At 46.7% G+C, this 18551-nt stretch overlaps 1 protein-coding gene across 3 annotated transcripts in view; it reads right to left on the bottom strand.

Moving 5' to 3' along the window:
* Positions 1-18551, bottom strand: part of EYA3 (EYA transcriptional coactivator and phosphatase 3) — an 860742-nt gene that overhangs the window by 313108 nt on the left and 529083 nt on the right. The window lies entirely within an intron of this gene.

Here is an 18551-nt window from a genome sequence, read left to right as displayed (position 1 = left end):
ATCGCCTGCGGCTAGCCCGCCTTCAACAGCCAGTCGTCTAGGTAAGACTAGAACACCCAAACTCTGCAGATGTTCTGCATCCACCACCATTACCTTGGTGGGTAAAGGGGAGCACAACAAATGGATAATGCTCGTGTCTCACTGTGAACCAGGATGGGGATATAGAAATAGTAAACCGCTACCGTCCAGTCTCCAGGGTAAACAGAACCTGAGCCAATGTGGGCATCTTAAACTTCTCCCTCAGGTGGAAGTTAAGAGGTCACAGGTCTGAATGGGGTGGAGGCCTCCATCCTTTTTGGGCACCAGAACATAGCAGGAATAGCAACCAAGACCTACTTCTGATGCTGGCAGCCTCTCGATGGCTCCTTTGGCCAAAATAGCATGTACTTCCTGAGAAGCTGGGAGAGATGATCCTCTGTTAGCCAATCGAAAAATGTTGGCATGGTCGGCAGGGCATCCAAAAAGGGATTGGTGTAACCCCTCTGAACAATCTAAAGTAGCCACTTGTCACATGATGAGGAGTTGCCAGTGGGCAGGTAATGGCAGATCCTGCTGTGATGGTATGAGGGAGGGCAAGCTAAAGTCATATGGAGGCAGTCTGAGGGACTGCAGACTGGGTCGACCTCTGGCTGTTGTCCCACAAGGCTTGTTTGAACTGTGTCCATGGTCACGAAATGACTTTAGAGCCTGTTGACCTTGAGGGTTGGCAGGACTGGAGGAGGCTGGTAAACCCCTAGTGTAACCACAGAATGGGCGAAAGGTAGAATGGGGTTGGCTGCAGTATAGTCCGGCATGGATTGCACCCTGTATGGATAACATGTGAAGTGCGAGTGTCTGTTTGACCAGCCCTAGAGGGCCGGCCAAACAGTTACTGCGCACTTGGAGTGGACAAACCACTCCTCCCCTGCTCTGAGAGCATAGCAGACCAGCCCACCCTGCAAAGAAGCCTAGCAGGAACAACTACAATGATAATAACCGTGAGTTATCTTTTTTTTGTTTGTTCTTTCACTGCTTTGCAGCAGTGGGGCGGCACTCCTTAGCGGAGGAGCCGCCACTGGCTGGCGGATGGCCATGGAGAGGTCCAATGACCTGGCAGTAGCCCAGCTGTCCTTAAAGTACTCCTGCTGTCCTTAAAGTGCTCCTGCGCTGAATCTGCCTTATCGCCAAAAAGGCAGTTGCCATCAAAAGCATTTCAATTAGTGATGCCTGGACATGCCCCGGAAAGCCGTTGGACCTCAACCAGGCATGGCATATTTGTGCCACTGACGATGCAATCGTTCTGCCTAGCGAGTCGGTAGTGTCTAGTCTGCAGCCAATAGTGAACTTTGCTGTGTCTCTACCATCCACAATAGCCTGCTACAGTATGACTCTGGCATCCTCCAAGACCATGGGCAGCACTTGCGCAACCGAATGCCAACCTGTGAGGGTGTATCACCCCTAAAGGCGTATGTTGTTTACGGCCCGTAGTCCTAGGCTGGCAGAGGAGGACATCCTCTTGTCAAATGAGTCCAGCCTCTTGGCCTCCCCATTCGGTGTTGTGGTAGGGAAAGCACTAGGGTTAGTTGTTATTTTGTACTAGCTCATTGTACTTTCTTTTCCTATTAGTTTCTAATAGTTTTGGTTTAAATTATCTAGTATACACACTGGTAATCTTTTGGTTCATCAACACCAGAGGAAACCTTGCAGACTACATGTGGGTAATCTTTAATGATTTTTATTTTCCTTTCCTTCTTTCTTATCCTTTCTGGATTCTTCGTGGGTCACATTTATTTACAAATAAGGTAAGGATGTCCATTTAGCAATGCATTGAGTTCTTAGGATTAACCTAAGAAACCTTTTGGATACTAGGTTGCAGTAAACCTGCAACCCTGTAAGTCCAAGAAAAAGCTTCAACACTGGATGTATGAAGATCTTCAAAACGATAACCAAAAAAAACCTTTAATCTGGAAGGTAGTATTTGTTTGGGATTAGGTACAATATTGCACAATAAACATTCAATCAGGAAAATGTAGGACAGCTAATGAGCAACAAAATCTTCTAACACCTTCACATGTCAAAATAGAAGCCCACAGGTGTTCTAAATCTTCATTGTAGGTAAGTAGCCAAGTCTAATACCTGTCCGAAATGGCCCAGTGTTATCCTAATAGCAAATATGACAGGAAGACTCAAGGCTCTAACTCAACTCAACTCACTGGTTAAAAAAACTGCCAAAGGAAAATATCATCCTAAAACCTCTTTAATACAGAGAATAAATCCCAAATACCACTGACACAGGGGAATGTGGAATTTTACTAAGAAAAATGATCCACCTTTTTTGAGGACAGAATAAAGAATCAGAGAATGGTAATGCACCCACTTGAAGGTCCAGATAGGCAGTGATTGTTGAGGCCACCTTTGAGCTGCCCGGGAACACTGCTGGTGTGTGAAACTTGTGTGAAGATCATGCTGGCTCGCAGTCATCACCAGCCACTTCAGCACTTGGTGGTGATATGCTTTGATGGGGATTGGAGGTGGTCACTCTTGTCTGTGTCCCCGGTCACAGTTATTCGTAGTTGCAAGTACTTCAGGTCGCAATTGCTTGTAGCTGCAGAACACTTGGGTGTGTCATCACAACAGTAGTTGCACCTCCTGCAGGATGAATGGAAGACTTGAGGTCAGTTCGAGGAGGCCTGAAGATCAACGCCAAAGGTGGGTGATCTCTGGTTGAGCACCCAGGTAGGTGCGCGATTTCCGAGGCTGCCCCAGCACCGCCGAGTAGCTGGCCGCCTTCTTGGCAGATGTCTCTACAACAGGCCAACAGTTTCAGAGTCACAGGTAGACCAAAATCCACATCAGCAAAATTGGAAGCTTCATGTTAATGCCCCTAGCCACTGAGATATTGACTATACAAGACACCAAAAGTGAATCTCATAATTTCTTCAATTAATCTGGTAAATACCCCCTTCCTTGATAAATCAAGAAAGTGGGAAAGTTAGAGCCCCACTTTTATAGGCATCTTACAGACAAGTAACAACAAAAAATAGATGTTTGGGGCAAGAAGAACAGAAACCGCACCTACCACGATCACCAAAAATGGTATGCTATTTAACGGAGTACCGAAAAGAAATATACAGGTGCACGAGTTTGCGGGAATAGCCACTACTCATCCTCTTTCAAGGAAAGCCCTGAAGAAGAGTCAATCAAAATTACTCAGTACTTCATATGTATGCATAAACACAATGTCCAAGGTCATTAAACCTTCAAAAGCAGGATTATTCCAAAATACCCAAGTCCTCCTGTTCTTTCACATTTAAAGTATTGATGGATGATCCACTTCCTTGGCTGGGCAGGCTAAGCCACCCACCATGCTGTGCTATGTTGGATTCAGGGAAATTCAAAATATACTCCCCTATTTAACACAGAACCCTGATAAAAGACTGTATGGCAGGACAGGCTCTGGTGCTTGGTGAAAGTGAGCCTGCTTTTCCATGTAGCAGAGCACTTCAGAAAGCACAATTGTCGCTGACATGCCTTAGGTGGAATGTGCATTCACTCATTCTTGAAGCAGGCACTTAACTTTATTGTGCCAGAAAATGATGCGGGTTGGTAGCCACTGAGCAGTGGCCTGATTAGACATAAGGCAGCCGCTGCCATGACAGCCAAGAATGACATCAAATGTCAGAGGTACCAAAGACGACAAGATAAGAAGAACCAAAAGAGACAATGGATGTCTTTTTTCCTTTTTTCAATCCATATAAAAGCTGATGCATCTGCGTACAATTAATGAACATAAATATGCTGATGTGTCTGGGCTTAGAATGAAAGAATGAATAATTACATGCTTGTTCTGATGGAAATCTAAGGGTATCATGGAAATATATAACTAGGGTTGCTATGCCAAATGGCTTTCTAAAATGAATGTACGGTTTCTTAATTGTGATGTCTTGAAATTCCTACACTATCCTTGCTCAGGTGAGAGTCAGGAGCAGTGCATTCTTTTACAAGAGTTATTTGACATCTGTCCAATGGATATGCTCAACAGGTAGCAGCATTAGCTGACCGAGCACTTTAACTTTCATGACACTGGAGGGTGACTAACACGAAAAAATCCTAAAGAGTTTTGTTAACTTTATGATGAACCTCTGGGAAAACAAGGTCTGCCTGAAGCTTGATAATGTAGCCAGATTAACCCTAACCAAGGAGTACTTGAGACCTTTGTGGGCCATATGTAGCAGGTACAGCAGCACTTGGTAAGGCTGCATCAAAATGGGATTCTTCCCTTTATTTTTGCAACACACACAGAAATATTTCCACTTAAAGTTGTATGTGTCTGTCATGGCCTGTTCACATACTTGTGCTATTATTGCCTTGCAATCAAAAGAAATACCAAATGGCCAAATCATAACTGGTTAGAACAAGCTGTCAGGTTTAGCAACTTTAAGTTGTGGTGGAGGATGTTGCATCTGGAAAGAATCTTGGATCGGACTTTCGTTGAATCGAGGGTATAGGGACAGTCGCACTAAGACAGTGTACCAAAATTGTTCCTGTGTCGACAACGAGCCAAATCGATATCAATAAGCAGGAGCCTTTTGGGTTCCTCCTCCTCCTGGAATGTGGAAAAAGTCAGAAAGGCAAGGGAATTATGTTAATTATATAGGTCGCAAAAGCATTGCCCCTGGATCCTCGTTTCGGTGCTTACTTGCATAGCACAGGAATTTCTTCTTCTGCAAGGTGGTATACAGATACAGTGCTGGATGGCCTTCTTTCCTGAAAATGTACGGCAACTAATTCTGATGGAGCTCCCACCCGTGGCAATCTGACAGGGAGTACCTGAGAGAGTGTCTACTTGGTTGATCTGGACCCCTGCAGGTGTTGCATGCAAATGTTTTCCTTTCATGTGATGGTCTAGTAGTCCCAAACCTGCAAAGACAGAGCAAAAACGTGTGCCCCCTTGTTTGTCAAAGTATACATCAGGGTTGTTTTGGCTGTTTTAAGTTGGACAGCATGGCCAACAAGTCGTGGCAGGAGCCTGCTGAGGCATAGCCTGATGGCCTGCAACACCACAATGTTTATATGGTGTAACTTTTCTATGTATGTTAAAATCCGAATGTGAATAGCTCCAGCTTGTAAAGCACTTCACCTACCACAGAAGTAACTGTAGGCATGTCAAACCTTCCCTTGTAGTTTGGAATGGGAGGCCTGCGCTTAGGATGTGTAGAAACAGTCACCACAGAAGAGTTTATCTGAGCCATCTGGATATTGTCACGGTCGTAAAAGGGGCATACTGACTGCTGTCACAACAAGCTCATCTCTTATTAACTCGGTTTCCTTCATAGATGGCACAAGGGAATTTCCCTGATTCAAAATGGCAATAGGCCCACTAACAACTTTTATACCCTAAATGGGACAGTTTACTGGCAAAAGAGGTTGTAACCAACGTTCAATGCTTTTTTAACTCATTCTTTTGCCGAGCTGAATATCAAGGATTGCTTCTAAAAGCTGGGTTTGAGTACAAAGACAGGTAGAGGATTTTAGGAAATTTAGTTCCAGACCCAAGTAATAAACAAGCATTTGCAATGCAATAGGTCTCGCAGCATTAAAGTTTGAGTTATTTCCATTGTATATGACAATGTGTTGTATTACATTTTTAGCAAAGTCTGTATTGGTGTATAAAGATGATTTGCAAGATGAGAGCTGTTGCAAAATATTAAGCAATGTTGGCAATAATATTATATTATATTAATATTGCAAGTTACTGTTGTACTTATAAGCAGTTTGGTAGCGCATAGTGATGTTGTGGTGCCCCTGAGTGATGCTGTGGTGATAGGATAGATAGTGAGGGCGATAGATAGATAGAGGGAGGGCGATAGATAGATAGAGGGAGGGCGAAAGATAGATAGAGGGAGGGCGAGAGAGAGATAGAGGGAGGGCGAGAGAGAGATAGAGGGAGGGCGAGAGAGAGATAGAGGGAGGGCGAGAGAGAGATAGAGGGAGGGGAAGAGACAGAGGGAGGGCGAGAGAGAGAGATAGATGGAGGGCGAGAGAGATAGAAGGAGGGGGAGAGAGAGAGAGGGAGGGGAAGAGAGAGAGGGAGGGCGAAACAGACAGAGGGAGGGCGAGAGAGAGAGATAGAGGGAGGGGGAGAGAGAGATAGAGGTAGGGGAGAGAGAGATAGATGGAGGGCGAGAGATAGAGGGAGGGCGAGAGAGAGATAGAGGGTGTGTGAGGGATGGAGTGTGGGGCGAGGGATGGAGTGTGGGGCGAAACTGTCTGAGATTTTTAAACATCGCCAGCTTGTGTGAAAAACCGGTCTCTACCTATCCTATAGATTAAAGGTTTTTTTGTACATGTTAAACACGGGTGCAAAATTAAAATTGCACACTTGTTAATTTAAACAAATGTACTCGTTCGTTCAGTGCAGCTTTAAAGGTACCCTACCTGCCCCAAAGGGCATTACTTGACCCACTGGCACTTTGGAGGCGAGGAGAGTCTGGTAATGTATTGGTGCAGGTAAGTACCGTAGAGATTATGCCCCGGGCTCTGGTGCAAACATGGAAAACGGGCCCTGCGACTGTTCGGGCGGGAGTAAAATGAGCGATTGTCAGAGTTTAATGCGCCGCTTGGGACCCGGTGCCACTGCACCTGCTGCACCAGTGGTCACTGCGCCTCTGAGTGATGCCGAGAGGATGAGGCGCAAGAGCCGTTGGCTGGGAAGCAGGGCTGCGCCATCCCGTGGGGGGTGGGTGTCAGGTTAGCAGAGGTGAGGGGCCGTTTGTAAGCAGGGCAGGTGAGAGATGGTGGTTGCAAGCAGGGTAGGGCATAGGGGCCGTTTGTAAGCAGGGCAAGTGAGAGGTGGTGGTTGTAAGCAGGGTAGCGAAGAGAGGTCCATTGTTGAAGGCAGGGGAGATGAGGTGGTTGGAAGCAGGGGAGATGAGGTGGTTGGAAGCAGAGGAGAGGGGCTGGTTGTTGTACACAGGGAAGGGGGGGTGGATGTACGCAGAGGAGAGGGGCCGATTATAAGCAGAGCAGGCAAGATAAGGTGGTTAGAAGCAGGGCTGGCGAGAGGGGTTGATTGTTGTAAGCAGGACAGGTGAGAGGATGTGGTTCAAAGCAGGGCAGTGGAGAGGGGCTGATTGTTGTAGGCAGGGGAGAGGAGATTGCTGTAAGCAGGGCAGGTGAGAGGGGCGGGATGCAGGAGGAACTGGTAATAAGGCCGGCTGTAAGTGGGGCCATTAGGGTCGGCGGTAGGTGAGCCGCTGGGTGGCAGAATAGGTGAACCTAGGTAGCGGGGCAGGTGACACCTGGGAAGTACCCCCAATCCTTCCCTCCTCCCTGTGAGACACGCCGGCGCTGCACCTCACCCAGAACAGGACGCTGAGGGTCTTAAGCAGGGAGAGGCAGCCCCCCCCCCTGGCCGGTCCGCCATGGCTGGGCCCCCTCCGGACAGGCCTTCTGTCCGAGCCCCGCAGATGCTTCGATGGCCCTCCCTCCAGTGGGGCTTCCCTCCCCGAGTCCCAGCGCACTCCTTGCTCTCTCTCTCCCCGTCCTCCTCGCACTGTTAAGCACCTGCAAAGTAATGTTTAAAATGCAGAGTTTAGCCTACCAATTCATCTAGGGAGTCTACAGAGAAAATGCAATGAGGCATTCGCTGGATGAATTTGAATTCTATGACGCATCGACGTAAGGAAGTCCCTCTGTGTTAGAAAAGCATGACTGGCAATTATTAAGGACGCTATTTTGATTGCTTGTTTCGCACTGCTGGAAGTGTTACATTCCTGTAATAAACTGTAAAACAAACTTTATTCACAAGATCTCAGAACATTGTGAAAATAGATGTCATTTTTTTTATTGAATGGTGAGGAACATGTAAAATAATAAATATATGTCCCGTCAGTCATTTGGGGGTTTTATATTTTGCACACGTCTTTAAGCATTTATCGGACAAACTTTGTGTATTTTTCCATGGGGATGAAGCCAATGCGTATATTCTTCTGCAAACACTGAAACCTATAATTTACCCTAAGCCTCTGTTGCTTACAAGGTCCGATATATTCAAACATAAACACACTTTAAAAAATCCAAAACACCCACCTGAATAAACTTGCTGCCATTACAGGACAAGCAAATGTGAAATAAACAGAGGGACTTTGGCTAATTACTCCTTCTTCGAGGCCTCTTCAACGGTGGGCTGTCAACAGAACAACACTCACTCCCCAACCCCTCTAACCTCTCAGAATCCATCCGTGTTAATCCCTGTTTGCACTAACCCCCACCTGCTTCGCACACTGCTCTGCTGACGTCACTCGTATGGCTCAGACTCAGAGCCGCCGGAGGGGCTGGGGCCACCAGAATGTCCCGTTCAAAGTACGGCGAAGTTCTCTTGCCAAGAAAAGAGATGTCACCCCCTTCGGCTGTGGATGACCTGAAGCCACTCCAAGCCCAGCCTGCCTCGAAGCTCCTCCGGCCATCAGGAGGTCACAATCCAGGTCACGGGTGAAGGCTTTGGACAAGAAATGTAGATTTCTGCGGAGAAGACAGGGCCGCCATTCAAAAACAAGAACTTGCGTGGGGGTCGGAGAGGGGGTGTGATGGAGCCAGCGACTGACAGCAGAAAGGGGAACCGTGAACATACGAGAAGCAGCGGCATCACAGGGAAATGCAACATTCCTAAAATTAAGAACAAGCGCAATTGCTAGATGCCCTCATTGCATGTGTGACAACTTCAACCAGTTCTGTATCTTCAGCTAAAGGCATGTTGCATTCTGGGGCTTGTAGTTTCCCTTTTGAAAATTATACGTATGGGGTTCAGAATTAACAGCATGCAAAGTGACACACATGACATTGGGCTCCTTGTCTGCCGTGAGAGCCATGTCTGAATGCATGGATCAGACAAAATGGTGCCATTGAAAGGATACCTTGTTGGAAATAATACAGCTGCATGTGTCTCGAAATTGGAAAATGAAAAGCCTCAACATTTCTTCACAAATGGAGATGTTAATTCAAAGACCAAGCTGCCTCTGGCAATGAGTTAATTACTGCAACATGTTTGACCTCTCCTCCTACTTGCGCCTGCCAAAAGCGAAACAGAGGACAGCACAGTTAGTGTACACACATCACATCAATAGGGTTGAGATTAACTAAGCAGCGTCACTTGCATGAGGCACCATTTTTTACTGCTGTCTCATAAAAGGCACGCGCCCTATGTGAACTGCTGCAGGGTGTCACTTGCAGTAAGTGGTAGGCAGACTCCTGCTCGAAGAACAATCACTGTCCGTTTGTATTGCAGGCAGAACGATGTTGGGGTAGAGAGCTGCAGACTTTGAAACTAGAGGCCCAGGTTTGTGTTGGCGTCTGCTCATCACCTGGTGATTTGGAGCAAATCACGTAAACCCACTGTACGTTAAACAAAATTCTGACCTTGTGTAATGTAATTCGGGGCTCATGTAAATCGCTCCAGTAGTTCACTTCATATAAAACTGCATAATAACGTTGTGGGAGTAGGAATCCAGAGAGGCAGACAGCAGATCAGTCTTCGTATGCACCCTTCAGTTATAAGAACAAAGCGATGACATCACTCACATACGAAACCGAAAGCAGCCCGGGCTGAGAGTGAGAGGGCGGGGGCTGCCCGCGCATGCGAGCTCCGAGCCCCGGCTCCAAAGCGGAGTGCGGCATCTGAAGTCCTGGGTCCCAGGAGGGGGCCCGGGTGAAGACCAGCGCTGCGGAGGGAGATCGAGGATCGAGACTGACCCACTGGCTGACGAGAGACAGAGACACGGAACACGCTAAAAGAGCCCGGTGAGTTTGGGGGGGGGTGTGTGTGCGTGTGTCTGTCTGTGTGTGTGTGTGCCTGCGTGTGTGCCTGCCTGTGCCTGCGTGTGTGCCTGCCTGTGCCTGTCTGTGCCTGCCTGCGTGTGCATGTGTTGTGAACAGCCGGCCGGGATCGGAGCGCGTGACCTGATCCGATTCCGGCCGGCTGCATGCGCGTGACAGTCTGTTGTCTCCTCTGCCTAGTCCTTGAAAGGGAAAAGGACTGAAATGATTACAAAAGATCGCTTTGCGACAGCAGGGGCTTTCGTCCCTGCAATCGCAGGCGTGACCTAAAAAGGCGAGGCGGCCCCCATCACCACCATAACTTCACTCACAGTGACCTTGTGATGGATATAGGGGCTCGTACATATGTCCCAGAGTATCTGCAAAATGGAGAGTATCTGCTCTTCTCAGCAATATTACAAAACATTTATTTGGAGAGTATCTGCATTTTTCTGGCGTAAACATGTACAAGGCGTACCTGTACTTTTATATTTCCATTTAAAGCACTGGGGAAATGAGGCAGCTGGGCAGAGGAAGATGGATAGTCATCTGAAGCGACGGGACAGGGAGGGATACCAGGTGCAGGGTGGCGAGGGACATGAGCATGAAAGGAGGACAATTTGGAACAAGCTTAAAATGAGAGTAGGGAAAGGAGCGGATGAGGAAAGAAATGCAATGGAAGGGGAGCGCGAATGCGACTACCAGCCAGGGGCACCTGCTTGTCACGGTCGTGTGGTACAAAATACGAGAAAAAAAACGCCATGATGAAATCAAATCACTCAGTCTGAACTAAGGTTTTTGCTTCAGCAAAATATGTAACAATCAATCAAAGCGTGAAAGTTTATTATTTGGTTTTCACACTTTTTACCATTCAAATACGCTAAGGCGTTAACATGACAGGGAAAATACATACAGAATTGTATTATCAAAAGATTCCGTTAGTACGATTCAACTAAAATGCTGGATTGCTCCAATACAAACAATCATGCGGAAGCTTTAGAAGCAAGAAGTTAACAGCAAATTGGACAGCTACGCTCAATGACCAATGGGAAGCTTCGACGCATCACCGCATCGGGAAGTAAGTTTCACTTCTGCAACGGGGAGACGTTCGTTATTCATTGAGCCAGGATTACAAAATGATGGTTTCAAATTAGACAAAGCAGCTCCGCATCACATGAATAATTCTGAAGGTAAGCTTGGGCAATCCTGGCGCCCCTGTAGCTGCAGAAATAATTGCATGTTCCGGTTTTTAGTGCTTCCTTTACACTGTTGTGAGTGCTTACGCTTCTACCGGTCTACCGGTGCGTTTGGGGGTGGAGGGGGATGTGTGTGCGTGCCTCTGTCTGTGTGTGTGTGTGTGTGTGTGTTGTGTGTGCCTGCGTGTGTGCCTGCGTGTGTGCCTGCCTGTGCCTGCGTGTGTGAATGCCTCTGCCTGCCTGTGCCTGCCTGCGTGTGCATGTGTTGTGAACAGCCGGCCGGGATCGGAGCGCGTGACCTGATCCGATTCCGGCCGGCTGCGTGCGCGTGACAGTCTGTTGTCTCCTCTGCCTAGTCCTTGAAAGGGAAAAGGACTGAAATGATTACAAAAGATCGCTTTGCGACAGCAGGGGCTTTCGCCCCTGCAATCGCGACCTAAAAAGGCTGATGCAAGCCGCTGTGGAAGCATAGACCTCTTCATACAAAAGCCTGTTCAGCAAACAAGCTTCCAAATACAGGTAAACTTAGTTACCCAGTCTCTATAGAAAAGAGACCACAGGGGCCACATACTTGTGAATTCTTAAAAGGGAAGATAACAGTAGAGCTTAGGGCAAAAGGGAGAATTTTGAACTGGTAGTGCTGCTCCACCACATACTGGGTACTGCCTGTGGTTCATGAGTCTAGGAACATTAAAGTGTGCTTCATGTAATTCCAGGAAGGTAAAAAAACTACACTTCCTGTAGCAATAGGAGGGCCTCTTGGAAGGTGGTCAGTTGCAATTCTTTAGAACTAGGAGGAGTTCTTGGAGATCTGGGATAGGTCCCCATTAACACACTTTCTTCCTCACTAGGAAGAACCTATAGTAGAACTCCAGACTTCATTCATTGTGACAGTAGTACATTTTCAACCCCTATCTCAAGAAGAAGACTTTCCTGCTAAAGTTTTCATAGATGCAGTTGGTGTTTCTTCCAAGGTGGGTCCTTGCACAGTCTTTCAATGAATTACAGGTTGTGACTGGACTGTACTACCTGGAATACTCAGAAGTTGATGGTAATCTTGACCCATCTGAAGGTGAAGCAGGAGAATCTCCCCTCTACAACCTATGTGGGAGAGAATAGTGAAGGCAGCATGGAAAAATCAGATTCACTTTGTATTGTTGCTGAAGTGCGACAGCGATGAAATGCTTTTCCTTTCCGCTCTGTTGTAGCTCTGGAGGCCTCAGCCTCCACCTTTATTCATAACCAGTTCATCTAGTGGGGTAGGACCTTGTCTTTTGTAATGGTTGAAGAATCACCTCTAAGCCTGTGAGCATCCAGAACCACAAAGGGCCTTGGAAGGCACACATCTGCAATGTATGGCTCATAGCAAGCATGTTTTATCGATGTTTGTCTTAATGTTCTTGCTGCCAGTCCTCCAGTCACATTTGCCAATCAAGGTATCCCCATTACAGGGCACGTGCTGCATCTTTAATTGCAATTAAGGGTGAAACATGGTGGATTTGAGCCAGCCTTGCCTCCCTAACACGGATGCCTGCCAGGTGCTGAAAGCCAGCACTGGAGATTCCATTCCTGAGTAGCTAATGGCAGTCAAGGTACTGGCCCCTTCCTTGTCTAGAACTTTAGCCTTTTCTTTTCTGTCCTCAGGGATGTAGTGTACTAGAGGTGAGATGCCATGCTACCTACGGGAGGGGGGGGGTCATATCTCCCAAGCATGACCAATGGATTTGCTGTCTTTAAGGTTACCATCATGAAACGTGAAACATACATTGTCAATAACTAAATATGGAGGTGTGAAACTACACGTCTTAGGATTTTGGAACATATGATCTGTTGCCGCAATACCCAGTACAGTTTAGGGTAGTTGGTTAGACATTTTGTGAGGAGTCAGGCGCTCTGTACATTATTCAAGGAATGGCACCACTGCTTGTACCATGGCATGTGTAGTCAAGAGCATTAACCCCTCTTTCAACTCGTGAGCCAAGATAGGGATGGACTTCACCATCTTTCTGGGCTGCTCTTTGAAAGCACACAAAAATGCACTACTGCACCACTGAACATACCGGCAGGCTCAAGTTTGCTAAGATGGCCCCTGCACAGCACACTGATTTTGCAGATGCCAAACTAGCCATTGAAAAGTCTCCATTCTTTGCTTCAAGGAAGACTACCATGATCTGCATCGTAGGAGGTACTCAAAAAAGACACAGGCACAGAAGGGCTTTCACATTATCCCCTGAAACACCTTGATCAAGCATAGTCTTCATAGTGTACTAAATTATATTTATTGGACTTCTAGTGACCTCCCATAATCAACTAATACTCTAGTATGTAGCAAACACCTAGTTGAGCTATAAGTAATGTCTGAAGTTTGTTACTGATTCAAAAAGGGGGTGGTGATGGACAGAGTATCTGAGTTAATCAGAACACTCCTACCCAGTCAAAAGATCAGGGCTTGATCCATCACCGTTTTTTAGCCCACTGCACCATCCCAGTTCAGAACCTGGCTACATGCAAATTAGTCTGACCCTGGCCCAGTGCATCATGGGAACAGGGCAGACCAAACTACCAAGCCAATTCTTTACTGGAAAGGAAACAAGCTTCCGGGGACCGGTTTCTGGCATTACAGCCGTCTTCGGCCCGGCTTGCTTGAATCCGGATGGTGCAGTGAGCAAGGGACTCATGTCTGAGCATACCCTGCCACACCTGTAGTGGCCAAATTTATTCAAAAAGGGGGTGGTGATGGACAGAGTATCTGAGGTAATCAGAACACTCCTACCCAGTCAAAAGATCAGGGCTTGATCCATCACCGTTTTTTAGCTCACTGCACCATCCCAGTTCAGAACCTGGCTACATGCAAATTAGTCTGACCCTGGCCCAGTGCATCATGGGAACAGGGCAGACCAAACTACCAAGCCAATTCTTTACTGGAAAGGAAACAAGCTTCCGGGGACCGGTTTCTGGCATTACAGCCGTCTTCGGCCCGGCTTGCTTGAATCCTGATGGTGCAGTGAGCAAGGGACTCATGTCTGAGCATACCCTGCCACACCTGTAGTGGCCAAATTGATTCAAAAAGGGGGTGGTGATGGACAGAGTATCTGAGTTAATCAGAACACTCATACCCAGTCAAAAGATCAGGGCTTGATCCATCACCGTTTTTTAGCTCACTGCACCATCCCAGTTCAGAACCTGGCTACATGCAAATTAGTCTGACCCTGGCCCAGTGCATCATGGGAACAGGGCAGACCAAACTACCAAGCCAATTCTTTACTGGAAAGGAAACAAGCTTCCGGGGACCGGTTTCTGGCATTACAGCCGTCTTCGGCCCGGCTTGCTTGAATCCTGATGGTGCAGTGAGCAAGGGACTCATGTCTGAGCATACCCTGCCACACCTGTAGTGGCCAAATTGATTCAAAAAGGGGGTGGTGATGGACAGAGTATCTGAGTTAATCAGAACACTCCTACCCAGTCAAAAGATCAGGGCTTGATCCATCACCGTTTTTTAGCTCACTGCACCATCCCAGTTCAGAACCTGGCTACATGCAAATTAGTCTGACCCTGGCCCAGTGCATCATGGGAACAGGGCAGACCAAACTACCAAGCCAATTCTTTACTGGAAAGGAAACAAGCTTCCGGGGACCGGTTTCTGGCATTACAGCCGTCTTCGGCCCGGCTTGCTTGAATCCTGATGGTGCAGTGAGCAAGGGACTCATGTCTGAGCATACCCTGCCACACCTGTAGTGGCCAAATTGATTCAAAAAGGGGGTGGTGATGGACAGAGTATCTGAGTTAATCAGAACACTCCTACCCAGTCAAAAGATCAGGGCTTGATCCATCACCATTTTTTAGCCCACTGCACCATCCCAGTTCAGAACCTGGCTACATGCAAATTAGTCTGACCCTGGCCCAGTGCATCATGGGAACAGGGCAGACCAAACTACCAAGCCAATTCTTTACTGGAAAGGAAACAAGCTTCCGGGGACCGGTTTCTGGCATTACAGCCGTCTTCGGCCCGGCTTGCTTGAATCCGGATGGTGCAGTGAGCAAGGGACTCATGTCTGAGCATACCCTGCCACACCTGTAGTGGCCAAATTGATTCAAAAAGGGGGTGGTGATGGACAGAGTATCTGAGGTAATCAGAACACTCCTACCCAGTCAAAAGATCAGGGCTTGATCCATCACCGTTTTTTAGCTCACTGCACCATCCCAGTTCAGAACCTGGCTACATGCAAATTAGTCTGACCCTGGCCCAGTGCATCATGGGAACAGGGCAGACCAAACTACCAAGCCAATTCTTTACTGGAAAGGAAACAAGCTTCCGGGGACCGGTTTCTGGCATTACAGCCGTCTTCGGCCCGGCTTGCTTGAATCCTGATGGTGCAGTGAGCAAGGGACTTATGTCTGAGCATACCCTGCCACACCTGTAGTGGCCAAATTGATTGGTGCAGTGAGACAGACTAATTTGCATATAGCCAGGTTCTGAGCTGGGATGGGGCAGTGAGCTAAAAAACGGTGATGGATCAAGCCCTGATCTTTGGACTGGGTAAGAGTGGTCTGCTTAATTCAGGCACTCTGTTCATCACCACCCCCTTTTCTGAATCATTTTGTCCACCATAAGCGTGGAAGGGTATACTCAGATGTGAGACCCTTGCTCATTGCACCATCAGGATTCAAGCAAGCCGGGCCGACGACGCCTGAAATGGCAGAAACCGGTCCCCGGAAGCTTGTTTCCTTCCCAGTATAAGAATTGGCTTGGTAGTTTGGTTTGCCCTGTTCCCATCATGCACTGGGACAGGAACAGACTAATTTGCATATAGCCAAGTTCTGAGCTGGGATGGTGCAGTGAGCTAAAAAACGGTGATGGATCAAGCCCTGATCTTTGGACTGGGTAAGAGTGGTCTGCTTAATTCAGGCACTCTGTTCATCACCACCCCCTTTTCTGAATCATTTTGTCCACCATAAGCGTGGAAGGGTATACTCAGATGTGAGTCCCTTGCTCATTGCACCATCAGGATTCAAGCAAGCCGGGCCGACGACGCCTGAAATGGCAGAAACCGGTCCCCGGAAGCTTGTTTCCTTCCCAGTATAAGAATTGGCTTGGTAGTTTGGTTTGCCCTGTTCCCATCATGCACTGGGACAGGAACAGACTAATTTGCATATAGCCAAGTTCTGAGCTGGGATGGTGCAGTGAGCTAAAAAACGGTGATGGATCAAGCCCTGATCTTTGGACTGGGTAAGAGTGGTCTGCTTAATTCAGGCACTCTGTTCATCACCACCCCCTTTTCTGAATCATGAAGTTTGTTACTGATCATATACTTCTGCCACTATCAGAGTACAAGATGAGCCTTGGCAAATGAGAGGAGCAGGAACATCCAAATATGGTAAAAAAAGATTTTGTTGCTGGTAGTGTTGCCGGTACTATGTACAATGGTAATGTAATTGACAATAGGTTGTTGCCAACATGATTGTCTTTGACAAGGATTGTTGTTGCTCTGGTTGCTGTTTGTACGAAAGTCGACGGTGCTGTTAAAGGAGCCTTCTTACTAGACGACAGGATGGCAATCAGCAGTTTGAATGAGGTAAAAGCAAGTAATTGACCGCGGAACATCGGTATGGTCCTCACTGAAGTTCAGCGGTGCTTGGTTTCTGTCATTTTGTTTGGAGATTGGTTCGCTATTTTTTTGGGCCATTTCTATTGAAGGTTTTGTTTTGTCCCTCGTAGCAGCGGAATCAGGTACTTCTGCTTTTAACTTCAGCTGGAAGTGCTTGGACAAGGATGCCCTTGTGTGGGTATGATTCTTTGCAGAGGGGGAAATCATCTTATTTTTGAGAGATAAAGTGAGGCTTCTTTGCATGTCCTTTAAGGTTTTTTAACGGAAAGTATTGCGGATGTCATAATGAAAGGCTTTGAGAGAAGGATAAAGACAATACATGTACTGATTGTGGGCATAAGACTTATGCAGATTATCTGCACAGTCAGAACAAAATTTTGAGACCGATCTTTTCATGGTATCTGCCAGGATGGCACTTGGAGGTGCCCCGACTGTGCCAAACTATAGTATAATAAAATATCCCAGAATCAACCCATAGTTGGTTGGAGCTGAAGCTAGCTGAAGTCCAGGGGATAACAGGTACCAGTCCACTTGCAGCAAAAATAAGATTTCAGATAGCAAAGAGAAGAGCTTTTAACAGAGACTTTTCACACATGATGTACAGTGGAATGCTGAGTCACGGTGAAGTGGAGAGTTCAACACTTCCATCTCATTAAGTGATGTTTGGGTTGTTTCAAATGAGGTGGATGTGCTTCTAAAACACCGTTGAGGTTATGACTATTTTAACACTGTCTGCTGCTATTCTAAAAGCACCAGGTATTTCTTAGTCTGACAACAGGGAATTGTTCAAGCAAGTGAATATATGAAAGATCCAATGCTGGAAAATTCCTGCAAATTTTCAACTCAAACTGAAAACAGATTCTTCATAGCATGAACTGCATGCAATCTGTCAGGATGATGTACAGAAACAGCCGTTCTAAAAATAGCCAGCAATGCAGTTTGTACTCTGAATAAAGAGGTTTTCCTCATTCCAATAGACCCGTCAGACAATTTTAACACGGTATACCATTCTACATTGCTCAATATCCTTAAGAATATAACAGCGCTGAGAGAAGCAGTCATGGCGCATAAATGTGTCTTACGTCAAGAATCAATGTAGGCAAGTCAAACTTACCAAGTCTTTCCAACCAATCAGTGATCAGGCGCGATGTTGCACAAGAGTCTGTTCTTTCCAAGTCTTTACAAACTTTGGCAGGAACATCATTTCTGCTTCCTTTGGTTCGCTGACATTGTCTACCATTATTACTCTGATGACCTCTAGCTTCACTTTAACATTTCCTCCCCCAAAGAAATAGAAAAAACTGCCGCAGTGGGGGCTGAAACTCAGAGGATGATGAGAAACCATCGCAAAATGAACCCACTCAAATGAGTTTCTCCTCAGGACCCGATAAAGCGCTCCTAACCCAGTCCAAACGAGATCAACTCAAGCATTATGATGAATTGCAACCAGTCTATTGCATAATGTGTCAAATCAACATGCTTCGCCCTGCATAAAACTAGTAACCTTAAGCGAACATCAACTCTGGCTTTAGGAACACCATACCAGCTCAGCGTTCTATGAGACATTAGATTCTTCATCTAAAAATGTTTTTAAATAAGTGATTCAAGCGCTCATGCTATTGAGCTCGACTATGAAAACTTATTTCTTGTACGATTTCCTAACCATGTTAAGGCGACATTGGGTGCAGGGGCAAGAATGTCCTCTGGCACAAGAAAATCTTGTCATATCTTACCATTTCCGATCACAGTGAACTGCATTTTTACAGAGGTAAGTGGGCAACAAAAAAAAACTCACCTGCATTAGACCTAAGCATCTTCACTTGGGCTTCCCCGACTAGGCCAAACCCTAAAATTGATCCTGTGAGGTGAAAACAACTTTTGAGTACAGAACTACTCCTAATAATCCTTTTATTCAAAAAGTCAACAGCACCAAAACAATCCCACAACAAGGAAACTG

The sequence above is a fragment of the Lissotriton helveticus genome, chromosome 3_1 (genome assembly GCF_964261635.1).
Source record: "Lissotriton helveticus chromosome 3_1, aLisHel1.1, whole genome shotgun sequence".
Classification (NCBI taxonomy): domain Eukaryota; kingdom Metazoa; phylum Chordata; class Amphibia; order Caudata; family Salamandridae; genus Lissotriton; species Lissotriton helveticus.
The sequence above is the reverse complement of the archived record's forward strand: the minus strand, read 5'-3'. Positions and strand labels throughout refer to the sequence as shown.